Here is a 14,227-nt window from a genome sequence, read left to right on the forward strand (position 1 = left end):
TTACACCACTAGGCACCTTCACGCATCATCAGTCGGCCCGAGAGAGAGTCTCATTGGTTCTGGGGATGCAAGATTCGGCGGAGTGGCAGTTGATATCCGATAGTTTGTGCGGGGAATGCTTTTTATGCCGGTTGAGGATACAAGAACGATTCTCCGAAGCCATTATAATCGGCCTTTTTATAGATCCATTCCCTACGACGTGATGTCGCCTCCGTTATGAGATATCACAATCGATAATGGTCGCTATTGTCCTTATCAACAAGTACGGACAAGCGGCAATCGGCTACCCGAATGTTGGAGTATATCGTGAGGTGTATAGCAGAAACAACAGACACTCTAATGAATGGTGGGCTTCCATCGTTGGGAACATTTTTAAGTTCCTCGTTGGAAACACATTTGTCCTTTTTGTATTTTTCTGGAATCTTTGGCAGCGGTCGATCAAATGATTTTAAATCCGGAACCGGTTTGCTTTTGCCTTTTTTAAGAATAACTGTGACATCTGAGGTTGACACCTCGGATACGGGAATAGTGAAATCTCCAATGTCATGAAACATAGCTTGCGTTTCAAGTTTGTGCACCTCATCGACATCTTCATTTTCCGGCTATCCTATCTCATCTGTTCCCGTGTATTCTTCACTTTCGATGGTTACCCAAGAAGTGGTTTCATCGCTTCTACTTCTCTCCAGATTAAGCTTGTCCATTATTTCTTTTCTGCTTGGCCTCTCTGGAATCATCACTTCTTCTTCCGGAGACGTTTCTTCATACTGGAATGTGGGTACACGACAATTTGGGAAATATATTTTTTTGATTTGGCTTCATTTCGCTAACTTCTGTCAACGATTCCTCCCAAGTAACAATTAAAGTTTTATAGCACGCTACAAGTGCAATCTAAGTTTTATCAGTGGCTTTAAAACTATCATAAAACCACAATTGTTACTAGGACTCGCTACCCATCTAGGCTTGCGTTCTTCAGTCTCCGTGAGTGCAGTTCCATAAGCCAATGATCTCTTCTCGGCCCGTCTCTTCATCGCATCTACCGTTCGACATTCCGTAATACTGTCCTGTATATCAATCAGCAGTAAACTCATCCGGTTATGAATGCGACCTACGTTCCATTGCTGGAGTGTTGTCCTTCTCATTGCCTGGATTGGCATCCAGGCTTTTGCCCTTATAGGTACACTGTCGCTGTCTGTCGATTTTCGATCCCGTTTAGGAGCCATATCAGACATATCAGGTTCATCTTTCGGATGATGAACATCAACCTTCACCACTTCCTGCTTTCTAACTTGTGCACTATCTTCCGAATCCGGCGAAGAATTTTCCCCGCAATGGTCAACGAAATTCTAGTCTAAACTTTATGTTTTAATTTCTATATACAAGTACTGCGGTTCAGTCTTCTTCTCCAAACTTTTTGACTTGCCCATAATCCTTTTATTCACCATTAACCTCTCGAACTTGTTTCAACTCCTGACTTCTGGACAATTTCGTGGATGATTTTGTTACTACACTACTGCTATCATCGGCGTTGTCATGTTCAGACCAATCTACATGGTCTTCGAATGATTTGCTTCGGTCTTCGAAACCCCAACTGGCTTTGCCCAGTTTCTCAACGCCCTTCCGATCTTCAAAGCTACGACTAATATTTGCTAGTCTGAAGTTCAACTTCCGCGGAGCCTTCGCGATTAACAAAAGATCCTCGGGTTTAGACTTATCTTCTGCTTCGATGATAATCTTATCTTCTCTTCGATAATTTGGTCTGTCTTTTGCAGCGGTTTGACCTCCAAAACTTCCGCTTCTTCTTCTTCGTGTGTCATCCTTGAAAGAGAACACGTTCATCGGTGGTAGCTTGTGAAGAGATATTACTGGTGCATCTAAGCTTCTGTCGTTGAAGTGATGTAAAAGCCGACATTCACTTAGGTTCAGGCATGTGCGAGCCAATAGAATGCGGACATGTCGTTTCGAGCGCATCACGATCGACGAATCGATCATCTCTTCGATGAGTTTGGTTTTCGAAGGAGACAGCTTGAATTCTCCTCTTTTAGATGTTCCTGTCTTTGGCTTTTTAGCTATATGCTTTCGCAGAGTTTTCTCAAATCATAAGTTGTCCTCGTGTGCCATTTCTTAGATTTCATCGTCAGTGCTGTGGAGCTCGATAGACGACTCGATGACGGGTGATGCTTTGCTATCCGGGATTCTTCGCCGCTCCCAGTTGGTCATTTGAAGAGTATTAAAATTCGCTCCGGTATGATATCGGCTTTCCAGCTCGGCCAGTTTTCTGCACTACGGTGGTGATCCTTCAATCTCCGTCGAGCTCATCGTCTGGTCCCTGGCCTACGCATCGGAGGCCATTTTGTTGGATTCATGTTTCAGGGTAGGTTTGATTTCGATTGCGCGATTGAGGCGAAGAAAATTTCAACTTGGTCGGCATGTCTTCCGCAGAACCGAAGACATCGTCCGAGTCCAAGCTTTCGTCGACTGACGATAATGATGCAATACGTGTTTTTGCGTTCTTCTTGCCCTTCCCGGTCTTCATCTTCATCGGTACTATGCGGGGCTTGATTACACGTTTAGGGGCCAAGAGTTGGGTGCTGTTCTTTTCAATCTGGTACAGGAGCTCGACTGGTTTCTGTTCCAGTTTCTTGCTTGGATTACTTTCTGTGCAAAAACACGTAGCCGAATAACTTTCGATTTGACTAAGCTTATTGTTGAGCTATTCCAGCATTAGCGGGTCCATTTTCTCGCTTTTGACTAGTTAGCTGGATGGTTTGAACTGACTTGTCTACTTCTAGTGTCGCGGGATCGATATTTTGAGTAAACAGAAATCCTTGTCCATTGTCCGCCTCTTTGACTGCGTAGCCAATCTGCACGCCCATTATATTTTCTTTCTGGGCAGCCATGTCCCGCATTTAATTTTTGGAGACTTGATTGCTTTCGGAGATTTTGGACTTCTGGAGGATTTGGGGCTTTTTGGTTTGGGATATCGATGCTGTTTCTCTAGCAACGGAGAAGGAGCCATTCCGTTCATTATGTGGCGTTTGTGCAGAACGTACGGGATATCGTCCTTGAGCACATTGTGCATTCGATGATCGTAGTCTTTGAAGAAGTTTTTTGGAACCTCGAATCCGATTGGCGGTTATGTTCATGGACTTTTAGGATTTTCGAAATAACAACCGTGTGATTTACGCAATGGTTGAGCACTAGGAATCTGTTTCTAGATATATTCTTTCTCACTTGAAGCGGCCGGACTTAGATCGATTGATTTCTGGTGCATTAGGGTATGGCGACGCGAGTTCCGTCCCAAGCGAGGTCGACTGGCCAACGAGTTTGGATCCGATTTGGTACATTCGACAGTGGCGTGGGTTAGAACACCCGGGATTATCCAGGAGCAACTTTGGATTGTATTCTTCGAAGTGTTTTCGCCATTAGTTCTTCCTTGCGGGTTTGATTTGGGAGAGCGTGGGGAGATTTGGTCTACTGTTTGTCAACTTCAGACAACAGTTCAGGAGTCAATGGATAATCGGGACTTGATTTAGCTTTGGTCTCCACCAGAAACGCAGTGGTTGATGTTTCATTGTTCATACTACTGGTCGATGGTTTAATTTTCTCTGTCGCAGCTGCAGATGCTCACACTATCAGATTTTCTGCGAAAAGCGCACGAACGCTCAATTCGTCGGCTATCACTGCTGATAGTTGTCCGTCGGCCTCCGATCTCTTCTGGCCAGATGTGTGTCGCTTTCGGAAGATGCTCATCGATTGGTTTTGACATCACTGCATGTTCCGGTCCTTCCCATTGCGATGTGCGATGTAGCCTGTCTTGGACTCTTTTCGCATAATATTGGTTTATCGAATCCACGTTGGCAGGGGTTCGAACTTTCGAAAAAGTCAGTAACTTTTTGACATTGTACGCCCCAGTTTAGTCAGTGTTACACTCATTCAAACTTGAGTATAATAATTCTATCTCCTTTTTTGCGCTGGTCCGGTGTAGAACCCAGAAAAAAACGAAAACATTGTTACGTTGTTAAATAATCCGGGTATCTCATGAAATAAACGCAAACTCACCAAAGCTGTCCCCAAGTTTTAACTATATTACCTTCTTAGACCCCATTTTCCTTGACCTACAAGCACCTCCGAGCATGGCTCGAATAATCGGAAATTAAATTACAAGTTCTGCCGACGTTTCAAAGTCAGCATCAGAAAGCACCCCTCGAACCAGCCTACTCTAATTCAATTTGCTTTCGCCTCTTTCTGCCAACATCACAGGCGACGCTTCTGTCCAGCCATCAGACTTCTATATGGAGTATTAGCGGGTAAACAACGCGCCGAACAAACAAAAAATAAAAACGTGACAATCTGGCGGCCGGGTAATTGTATAATTTAAATTATATCAAAAAAACCACACGGCCCTTTTACTCGGTAGGTAAGGGATTGGAAGCAGAAGATAAATGCGCAGGCACACAATTACTTTCTTGAAAAAGAAAAGCGCGAGGGCAAATCAGTGGGGTGAATAAATAAAAATAAAAAAAAGAAATGCTCATTCCTTTGTTGTGCAGTGAGAAATTCAATTTTCACCTCTGCCGCGGTCTGTTTCCAGGGAGAATTGACGGTGACAGTGGCGAACGATAGAAAAATAACTGCGATAACTGCCACAGTACATTTAAGAACAGATGCCTCTGGGGGGACGGTCGTCGGTCGTTTGTGGATGCTGAAAAGCGCGATGTCGTTTCGCTTGTTCGAAAGGAAACTTGTGGAAATTTGATAAACGAGAAACGATGTTGATTGTTTCAGGTCGTCAAGGAAAAAGCAGATTTCTTTTTCCGCACCGTCGATTTGATCGATGGCTTTTTAAAAGTTTTCTTCATTTATCGTAACTTTGGCATTCTTTCTATCGTCTGCCTTTCGTCTCGCACTCTAATCGACAACCCTAATCCGAAGGAGCAACAGTAAAACATTGAACCTAATTTATCACCGTGGGTGGTGGATGGTGCAGGCGGTCGGCAGGCGGTTCAGGAAAACAACAAACTGTGTAAAACCAAGCTGGGAATCGGGCGCGTTGAACACTTCCGACGAGGTATGTGAAGTAGCGGAAGCGTAGGGAGCACTGTGACGATAGAGGAATGAACTATTCAGCATGGAAAAAGCAACCGGACGTGTCTTTTAAGTTCAACTTACAGTGCATGGGAAACTTTTTGTTTATCATAACTAATGCCGCTCAGGTCGACTCTGAAGGATGACAACCTAATTCCGGTTTGAAAGGTCGTGTGTACTATACTATCAAACTCAGTTCATCAAGATCGAACAATGTCTGTGTGGGTTTTTATAGTAAGGTTTAAAATATTTTAAAAACCTGGCTTGTAGTGTACTGGCACAGTATGGAACATACTTTCGTGAGTGGTGACGATAACTCTACCATACTCCGACTGTGAGTCCCACGGCGGTGGATTTCGTCTGATACCGATTTTCGTTTTCGTGAGCTATTTAGCTCACCGCTTCGTCACGATTTACACGGTCTAGTTCCCAATAGTGGACCTAGCCTACTCCCAATCCTATTACCGCTTGGCCATCGAGTCACCCGTGTCCAACCCTCTCGTACATCTCGTAGGAATATGTAGTTCAACTCAGTTTTCGCTCAACGACGTTTTGTTTCCTGGTCCTACAGTACAACCAGCTTTGTACTCAACGGTTGTGAACTTTCGATTATCACGCTTCGTGATAGGTGCCGATGTGGAGAATACACTCAGACAGATTTCGTCAATCAAGTGTAGACTACATTATACAAATATTAATTGCTTATATACTGTCCTGTATACTATTTCTATGTACTATGATGCCGTAAAGAGTTGAAAAACTGTTATGGGGGTCCATCCTCAGGACCGCCGCTATCAGCAAATCCTTTGGAAGAATGTTCCATCGGAACCAATTCGCATCTACCAGTTGAACACCGTCAACTATGGTCTCGCCAGTTCGCCGTACCATGCAACACGAATTCTGAACCAATTGGGCACAGATAAAGGAGAACGGTTCCCCCTAGCAGTTCCAGTTATTCGCAAGGGATTATAAGCCGACGATGTACTCTCAGGGCTATTACTCAATTACTCAGCGAACCATGCAAACAACTTATGGAGATTCTGGAAACAGCCGGATTCGTGCTCAGAAAGTGGGCTTCTAATGATCCTGCCATTAGATCATTATCAGATTAGACAATTGGAAATTGATCGATCAACTGCAGTTAAAACACTGGGTTTGTTGCGGTTCCCTCAATCGGGCAAGTTTAAACTCAAAATACCACAACTGACAGCGCTGGATGCAGTCAAGAAACGAATCGTAATCTCAGAAATTGCTCACCTTTTCGATCCGCTAGGGCTTCTGGGACCTGTAGTGAACTCAACAATGTTTGTACAAAGACTCTGGGCGGATAACATACCATGAGATGAAGAGCTGTCGGAAGAGCTCAGTGCATGGTGGAGGAATTACCGTTCAGATATCATCCAGCTTCGTTCAATAGAAATTCTACAGAGTGTTTTATTCAACGCTAGCCGTCAATATAATCTGCACTGTTCCTGCGACGCATCTCAACGCAGGTGCAGACGCTGCGTCTACTGAAACTGGAAAGCTCCACTTTCGATTACTCACTTCAAAGGCGACTGACTCACCAATCGTGCTATACTGAATCAAATCGCAATCCAACATCTGGAAGATCCTCGTCCCAAATCGTGTGGCAGAAATACAACGCCAATCTAAGGGTTCAGAGTGGAGGCATGTTTCTACCGAATTGAACGCCACTGATCACCTTTTTGCGGCACTCTGGTAAGCGAGCTTTTAAGACAAGTTGTGGTGGCATGGTCCGAGCTAAGCTACAATATCCGTCGAGCTATGGTCTCAGTGTTTGATTTCGCAGCCTTTTAGACAGATGCTTAAGGAAGAATCCCGCGTTGCAGTTACACTCCTTATCAACCAAGCTGATTCATCCTTGATCGACGAGTTCTCCGATCTCGTGAAGCTGATCAGAACAGTTTCCTATTGTTATCGCTTTTACAATAACTGCAAACTCCCGAAGGAAAAGAGAACCACTGGATCGCTTACACCAAGCGATGACCATTTCTGAATGTTCTCGTTCGCCTAACGCAAGTTACCGTTTCTCCATCCGAAGTACCGCTGTATTAAGAAAGGAAACTCAGTTAAACCGAATAAACTTGGCGCGAAATCACCACTTAATAACTTGTCGTGTTTTGTAGATTCTTTTAGGTTGTTCAAGCTAGATGGTCGGCTCAAATACAAGAACTCTCCATTCTACCAGTGGATCACCAACTTAGCTAGCTGATTGCTCACTCACTCCATATCCAAACTGTGCATTTTGGACCACTTCTACTTGCCACTATGCATTAACGGTTCTGACCACTCCGGGATCGTCGTCTCGCTCACAAAGTTACCGCTGCAATCCACGATTAACACACCAGCAAATGGAACCGCTTCCATCAGTACGCGTAACCAGAGTTAAAAATAATCGAAGCTCTTTTTTGACGGCTGAAAATGAACCTGTTGCGACTCGCGGTGAATAGAAAAATATTCATTCAACTATCCGTCTTATTCATTCAGTTGAATATCGTACAATATATTCATTACACTAATTATCTAGGAAAATGTTTTCAAATGCCGATAAAGCATATGAAACAACAATCATCATCGCTTACATTGTGGCAGGGCCTACTTTGATGCGTTTGAGTCGTTGCTGCGCGGTCGCTTCGTGTAATAATCGGAGCCGAATGAAAATCTGCATGGATGAATGGGCGGTTTGTTAGTTTGACGTTTTCAGCTGCGTCACTGAATATTGAAAATGAATGCGGCTGAATATGATCAATTTTCAATCAATGAATTTGAATATTTTTAACTCTGCGCGTAACTCCTGCTCGAGCATTCGCATATTCGGGGCTGGATTACTGCGTGCAGCTTCTCGTTCGTCCGTTGGTTGGGACAGGAGCGTCGGTGAAAATCTACGTCGCGTTATTCGGTTGTTTAGTGGTGTAGGCCATCCATCCCGAAGTTGTCGCCAATCTAACGTCGGTCGCGTGTATAAATGCCGTGAAACGTTTCGTGGCACGCTGCGGTCAAGTGCTGGAATTACACTGCGATAATGCGACTGCTTTCGTCGGGACAGATCGTGAGCTTACAGTTGCGCACCAAGCTTTCCGCGAACAGTCTCCTACCAAGGGGTGGAACAACTACTGAATCACTTTTCGCCTAAGTCCAGCCTGATTGCCACATTTTGGTTGGCTATGGGAGGCTGGAATCAAATCGTTCAAGTATCACTTTCGGCGAATCAACATTGCCCTGCTGCTAACTGTTGTGACCCAAACCGAATCCATCCTTAATTCTCGTCCCTTAGCTCCATTGTTTGATCCTTCGGATGATATTTTCGCTTTAACCCCGGTCATCTTTAATCGGGGAGCGTCTCTTCTCCATTCCAAAGCCAGACATCTGCGAGCTGAGCCCTAATCGCTTATCACGCTTACAGGACATGGAACGGTCGGTATGAATGTTGAGTCAATTGCAACAGCATTTGAAATGGAAGTAAACTACAAAGGTCGTGCACGTTGATCAACTGGTATTGCTGAATCGTCTTCCCAGCCTTCCAGCTGGCGTTGTTGAACGCATTCGTGACGTATATCAAGGCGCTGTACCGATTATATCTAGTTTTCGTTTAGGCCCCTTTCTTTACTCTCTCTATCTCTGGATTGCTTCCACCGCCGAGTCTTTCTGTTATCCAAACTATCTGTTTGTAGGGCCGCTTGCGCATTCCTTGCACTGTGTCACCCTGTTCGATACCCCTTGCTAAGAGTGTTCCGAGAGTATCCATATGGGCATATTGGCCTGTATGATGCAATACTGTGATGAATCGCTTGGTGATTACTGTGAACGTACTCTTCACTAACTCATGCTTCACAGTTCATGTTTCTCACTGTCGACGAACTGCAGAACGCTACGTCGATGATATTCTCGGCCGCCTACGAAATGTGCTAACAGCGTCTTTGTTACACACACTTTCTCTATTATTATTTTTAAATTTTTATTATTCATCATCTACTCAAACCCACTTTATACGCCCGTAGTAAGGAGTAGCCTCTACATGATCCTCTGGTTACCTTTGCAAACAGTGAGGTCGCGTGCGAGGATTGACGGGGTCCTTCATGGGTAATCGCGTGCAGAGCCGAATCGACGCCAGTCAGGAAGGTTCAACTGAGCCTACTTCAGCTGGCTAAGGTTTAACAGAGCCTCCTGCCCAACCCCACCATATCCTAGGTAGATTCTCCAAGACGCGGAAGGTCTTGGAGAGGGGCGGCATGCCCCAGGACGCCTGTCCCTGCTGCTAACGTTTTTTATCGAGGGAGAATCTTTAAAAAAGACCACTACCTGATTCTTACTGTTGCTCATTCTCCGACTAAACCCAAGCCTCTTGCATCTCCGTATCTTCTTCCTCCCGGGACCACCGTTGGGTATTACTTCAGAAGGGGACTGTGCTTTTGCACCTCTTCTTTCCTAGAGCCCCTTGGCTTTTTCACCAAAGTGCAGTTTACTGCGTTACCGGTCCACCGGCGACTGTCGTTGCCAACGTCGGAACCCGTAGAAAACCTAGCTCGCATCCCTTCATCGTCACCATCGTAAGATTTGTTACCAACATGAAACTACAACATGTTGGTATTGACAACTTAATGCTCATATTTCCGCTGCGCTGCAGTTCCGACAAAATTAATGTTACTGTAATTAACTCCCAGCTGCCCTTGAGCCCGTTGGTCCCTCTGCGTCCGTTATGAACCTTGAGTCAGGTCACTATCCAAACCTCGCTGGGTATCAGGACTCCAGGGCAGTCGCCAACCAGTCGAGACGTGAACCGATCCGAAGATGCCGAACTTGACTCGATTTGAAACTACCAGTACGCGATTGCTACCTTGCTGCTCGTATCTCTGCTTTCGATGAACGTCGACCGGATTGGTGTGGCTCCCAGCTTTTCTTGAGGCCATAGCCCCCTCTGTATACGTTTAACCAACTTGCTGGCAAACCCTCTATGCATAGCCGGTCCACATGCGACCGTCTCCTGCGTTGGAACCCATCAGGACCTGAACCGATCTGGAGGAGTCAAAGACCCGGCTCGCATCCCTTCGCGGTTTATAACCAACTTGAACCACTCACCCATATCTTACTAGTTGGTGTTGCTAGTTTGCTGTTTTATTCGACACTTTCTCTGATGTTCTAACAATATTAGTGTCACTACTCTGCTGACGACATTCCATGTACTCTCGTCTCGACACATCTCTGCTGCAATATTCTTCACGTTAAGCGAAGGCATCTCCCTTCGCGCTGCAGCGAATCTACGACAGATGAGGATCACATACTCTGGTGTTTCCTCGACGTGTATGCACTCCAGACAAAAGGGTAACACAGCGTGTGCGAACCGATGTAGGTACTGTTTAAAACAACCAGGACCAGAAAGGAACTGCGTCAGACAGAAAGTTACTTCAGCATGCCTCCTATTTACCCAAGTCGAGAGAACCGGTTTGTCTCATTGTTTTTCGTATTCCCCTGGTCTTCTTCGCTTGTAGCATTCGCTATCTTCTACTAGGACGATGCCGATAGGGATCATTCCAGCGATAACGAAGACTGCCTCTGTTGAGAAAGCTCTGTACTCGCTCGCGACCCACATGGCCATTACGCTGTGTCTTCAGCACCGCAACCCAGACCGGAACTCTGTAGCTTCGTAGTTTCGTAGTTTCGACGATGATACGTTAGCCAGATGACGCCTCTCTCTACTGCTTGGCCCGGCGTTGTTCGGCATGATTCTGGCTAAAGCTTTTATAGCCGCCTTCTTGCAGGCATAGTCGACGTGGGTTTTGAAGCTCAGTCGGTCATCTATTATTAAACCAAGCTGTTTCAGCGCCCTCTTCGAGACTATGACAACACTTTGCAGTTGCTGACAAATAGCGCCTTCATTTTGTGGTGATTATCTGCAACTTCACTCCTTCCATCCAGTTTCCAATCCTGTCGATCGCCTCCATCCATGCTCATAGGTAGCTTAAGCATTAGCACAGGCCGTTATACTTCCCGTTTCAAAGCGTTGGACCCAGGAGAGACTCCTGCAGTAATTTTTGTACCCCTTTTGTTCTCATAGGTCAGGACCAGGTTCTGGAAATAACTCCTGAGATTTCTACACAGGTAGCTAGGGACCCTCATTTTGTGCAGTGATTCCGCAATGGCTTCTTAGTTTGCGCTGTTGACCGTGTTTTTGACGTCTATCTTTATCACGGCACAGTGTCGATTTCCTCTTCTTTTCTGTTTGCGCGTCATATCAGCTTTCTCGATTACGGACCGAATAGCGTCCACCGTAGACATGCCCTTCCAAAATCCGAACTGGTTTTTCCGCATCCCTTTGTCGCTTTCCGTAAATAGTGTCAGCTTGTCCGGACAATCCTCTCGAAGAGTTTCCCGAGCGTAATCAGCAAGTATGTAAGTCTAAATAACGATGGATCCTGGGGGGGGGCTTCCGTGGTTGAGGCAGTAGCACTAACTTCAGCATCTTCCATTTGTTGGAGAAGTGGCGCTCGGGTAGAAGCTTTTGGAACACTTTTCTGAACATATCCGGGAGTGTCTGAATTGTCGTTCTCAATGCAAAGTTGGGGATTCCATCTGGTTCGGGCGCTTTCTTCACCTTTAAACCCTTTGCCTATGTAACGAGTTCCTCGTTGGAGATTTGTATCACTTCGGTTTTATCCCGCTCTACCTTGCCATACGGTATAATCGGCCGTATCATTGGATCGTGCTTCGGAAAGAACTCTTCTACAATAACCTTCATTTTATCAGGGCACATTTATAGAGGCGTCATGGGCCCTCTGATCGTCGCCATCGTCACATATTGGTGGTATGCGTTGCCCTAGAGATTGGCGTCAGCACCCTGGTGCAACTCTTTAAAGCAAATCGATTTTCTTCGCTTTATCTCACATCTCAACGCTGCCCTTGCGGCGCGGCATACTACCCTAGTAACAATTGAGGTTTTATGTTAGTTTTATAGCCACTCATAAAACTTAGATTGCACTTGTAGAGTGCTATAAAACTTCAATTGTTACTTGGGTATATTACGCTCCTTTCTGTCCGCTTGGGTGCTAGCTCTCTGGGCGTATCTTCTGGCTCTTAGGCAGCTTGCACGGAGGGCTCCGAGTTATCTTTGCATTGTGGTGTCGCATGCTCTTGCTAGCATTTCTGGTCACTATTCCTTTGCGCTCAGGTCAGAGGAGTCACTCGCTGTCCAAAGTGCTTCCACAAAGAGATCGTTGTCAAATGACTTCACCTTCCACTTCCGCTCGGAAGCTCTCCCCCTCTGTATTGACGCTAGGTATCGTTGACCAACACTGTACTGGAATGTCAGGTGGTCAATATGCGTGTAGTTTTCGCAAACTCTCCAGTACATGTTTGCCACTAATGAAGTGGGCTATAAAAGGAAAGATCGATCATGGATTCCCGTCCATTTCTGCGGAAAGTTGTGCTGGTGCTTCTCATAACATCCAGTTTGACTAGAGCTTCCAAAAAGCTATACCCTCTTGTGTTGGTATGCCTGCTTCTCCACTCCACTGCCCAAGCATTGATATCTCCTCCGACTGCCGGTCTTCGTCAGGCCATATCTTCGAAGGAACTGCTCCACCCTCATCTAGGGGGGCGTAGTAGCTACATATAAAGGTCCCATTAATTTTGGTGACCACGAAGCCTACTTATGAGTTTGAGATCACTTTCTGTATGGAGTATTTGCCCATCACATGAATTGCAACCATTCCTGTTCTATCCGTCGCCCAGTCACCATTGTCGATAGGGATTCGATACGGCTCCGCAATGATTGCAATATCGCATTTCGTTTCTGTTGTAGACAGTCACAACAGTTGCTGTGCAGTGTCGCAATGATTAACTGGGTCACCTCCATCACTTCTGGCTCTCCATCGTTTTTTTGTAAGCTGGGCATAAGAAGCCTCCCGTCATGTGGTCTTTTCCGTCCTCCTTTGTGCAGAGCGTGCACATCGGTTGCTTTGTGTAGTCTCTTGCAAAGTATTCCCAACATTTTCTGCATAGATCAGACTGCCCAGGCCTTTGCAATTTCTCGTCTGGTGAACACACTGACCACTAAACCTTGATTCGGCCTTTTTCCAACAGTTTATTAGCTACGGTCGTAGAAAGCCGTATCGACGAGTTTGTGAGTGAGTGTGTATATTCACGTATGTGTGCATGCCAAAGAATATCACACAATTTTCTTAGAGATAGCTTAGCCATTTACCCAAACTTTGTTTGAGACTAACAGTATAACGATTCTGTTGTTCCGACTGTCTGGGTTATGATCTTATTGAAATGCGGTCATCAGTCTTAAAATTTATGCAGAACAGGCTTTGATATGCTTTCATCAAAGCCTGTTCTGCATAAATTTGTGAGGTGCAACATAATTTGGCAACAGTTATTTTGCACCTCACCTGGCAGCAGGGGTGCCAACCTTCCAGATTTATCTGGATTCTTCCAGATATTTAAGCGTCATCCAGGCATACAGATTCTTGTTTGTGTGATCCAGATTTCAAGAAATTTGTCCAGATTTATCCAGGCAATTTGAATAATAGGTTATAAGAATACATGGTTGATTTTTAAAACACCTTTTGAGCTACAACTTTTCAAATCAAAGCTTTTTAGAAAAGCTGGAAACACGCCATACCCTAATTTTTTCGCCAAAAGTTCGTTAATTTTGTCGAAGCGTCGTGGATTGCAAGAACATACAACTCTAGAGAAAATTTTCAATAGGACGTAAGTAACAATGAGAGATTCTCTTTGAGGTCTTTCTCTTCTGTTCATTACCCGGCCATTTCAACATTTACTACTCTATTCTTTGCATAATATTGTAGTAAAAACCGTCGGCTTTCGATATGTACTGGAAAATTAGTACAAAGTGCTGTAATGACGTCGTAATAAACGAAAGAGAAAGTAAACAAAGAGAGACTCTCAATGTTAGTTACGTCCTATTGAAAATTTTCTCTAGAAATATGTTTCATTAATAAATTGCAACATTTATAGCTCTCCCAAAATATTTAGGCCATCCAGACGATTCCAGATTTTTTCAAAAAATATTGCAGATTTTTTGAAAAAACACTTGGCATCCCTGCCTGGCAGCTCTATAACAACAATGCCTATCCACTAGTCACTTTGACCACATTGGCTG

General features: G+C 44.9%; 1 pseudogene; it reads right to left on the reverse strand.

The window, feature by feature from the left end:
• Positions 1-2,121: 2,121 nt before the first annotated feature.
• LOC131676061 (uncharacterized) lies at positions 2,122-3,579 on the reverse strand (annotated as a pseudogene).
• Positions 3,580-14,227: the final 10,648 nt, after the last annotated feature.

This window comes from Topomyia yanbarensis, chromosome 1, assembly GCF_030247195.1.
Source record: "Topomyia yanbarensis strain Yona2022 chromosome 1, ASM3024719v1, whole genome shotgun sequence".
Lineage (NCBI taxonomy): Eukaryota > Metazoa > Arthropoda > Insecta > Diptera > Culicidae > Topomyia > Topomyia yanbarensis.